This window comes from Aegilops tauschii, chromosome 1 (assembly GCF_002575655.3).
Source record: "Aegilops tauschii subsp. strangulata cultivar AL8/78 chromosome 1, Aet v6.0, whole genome shotgun sequence".
Classification (NCBI taxonomy): domain Eukaryota; kingdom Viridiplantae; phylum Streptophyta; class Magnoliopsida; order Poales; family Poaceae; genus Aegilops; species Aegilops tauschii.
The window spans coordinates 58,847,262-58,849,062 of NC_053035.3; the positions used below are offsets into that span (position 1 = coordinate 58,847,262).

General features: G+C 40.2%; 1 long non-coding RNA gene across 1 annotated transcript; it reads right to left on the reverse strand.

Annotated features, from left to right (window-relative positions):
* Positions 1–319: 319 nt before the first annotated feature.
* LOC109764921 (uncharacterized) lies at positions 320–1,388 on the reverse strand. Its single transcript, XR_002233271.4, has 5 exons — positions 1,303–1,388; positions 1,182–1,235; positions 968–1,006; positions 709–783; positions 320–622 (listed from the first exon to the last, which is right to left on the reverse strand). It is a non-coding gene; the product is annotated as an uncharacterized lncRNA (long non-coding RNA).
* Between the last annotated feature and the right edge of the window lie 413 nt (positions 1,389–1,801).

Consider the following 1,801-nt stretch of genomic DNA (forward strand, 5'->3'; position numbering starts at 1 on the left):
TTGAGAAGAAGAGATAAGACATATTTAAACAGAAAGAAAAGGCATATCTCTATCTCCTATACGTGTGGCGCAAGATACACAAGGGATGCGCCCACAACTCTCTGTAACATACATGTTTAACATCCCAAACCCCAAAAAATGCTGATATTAATTACAAAATTTCCCATGAAAGTATATTCAGTTCGTTTGAGGTCACAATGTGATAGATTACTTGTTTATCTGAAGCAGAGTTTATTAATGTTCCAAATTGACAGCGCTCAACATAAAATTCACAGGTTTGAGAAAAAGAGATAAAATTCACTCCATGGCAAAAAAGAAGTTAAAACTCAATACAATCCAAATTTAATAATAGATGTGAATTCAATACAATACCAATACATGAACTTAGGACAGTGACAAAATCCACCAAGGACGTACAAACTACAAACATGCAATAGATCGATCCATATTTCTTTTCCACCTCTTAACTTCTTACATACTATTAGAGTCTTTGGTATATGTATTATTTCATAGACAAAGCACGCCAAATGATGTCCAGATCATTATTCTTCTTCATCAATCCACATGAGAGTTTTAAAATGTATGTGTGAATCCGGTATTCACCGCTTTGGAGCCTTGCCGCCTAACAAAATAAAATTTCAGCGTGTCATGTTTCTGGAGAGCCACACGCACAATATATATGCAGATGAACAGTTATAGTTCGTATACCTGGGTTGGCTGGCTTTCCATTTTTGCTGTTAAGCGTTGGCGGTGGGGCAGTACTTGGCGCTTTAGCTTTAGATGCTGCACAGAAATGTGAAATCACAGGGGATCAATAAACTTTAGAGAATCCGTCGATTATTTGGTCATGTAAAACTTGTACAACTAAAGAAAAGGTGAAGCTTTGGGAGACAGGGAAAGAAAGTTAGTTCAAAAAGGTGCCCGACGTCGACGATGGTCATGCAAGTTCGAATGCTCGAGTACTAACCAGTAGAAGATGCCTCTTGCTGCACAGGCACATGTTTCCCTGCACGGCAATATCAGTCAATCAGTCGACGATGGTGCATCTAGACCTAATTAATCATGCATGCATGTGATTAAGATGTTAGAAGGCTGGCAGCTGGCTAGGCTTTTCAATGTAAAATAAGGCCAAATTTGAAGAGGCTAGCTATGATGATAATATCCACCAGGATGAATACTACCCTTCTTCGCGGCCCCAGAATTTATCAGTCCAGGCAGATCTTTCGTATGCATCGCTGCATGGCAAATAAAATGACTTGGTTAATGAATGGGACTATGATAACTGGAGGTTAATCAGCTCACCTCTCGCCTGTGAAGCCATGTTGTTTGGAGTTGGAGAGGCCTTGATTCGTAACAGGCCGTCTCCAGCAAGTTTGAGCTGCTAATGGCCAAATGCTTCGGAAAAGTTCGCCTCTTATAGAACTATACAGATTGCAAAATCGTAGAAATTGCATGTCATTAGGATGATCATGACATCTCTCAAGGAAAAAAAATGTATATTCCACTCTATTTACAGATTTAATTAATTGCACTGATGTATACATTCTGATGGGTTCAATGTCATTGAATCTTTTAATTTGATCCAGTTAGATTTGCCAAGATTTTCCCTGTCAGGATAATTTGCAGTCTGTCTCGGCTGAGCAGGCACGGATTAGAATTTTTCTGCTGAGGGTGAAGGCTCCCTTGGTAGGCTCATAGTTGCGATGTCACTCACCCGACCGAGCTCCATGTTGATTGTGTGGACAGAGAGGAAGCTGACCTCTATGGTTGTTTTCCCCCTCGTGTTAGGTCCTGCAGGTCA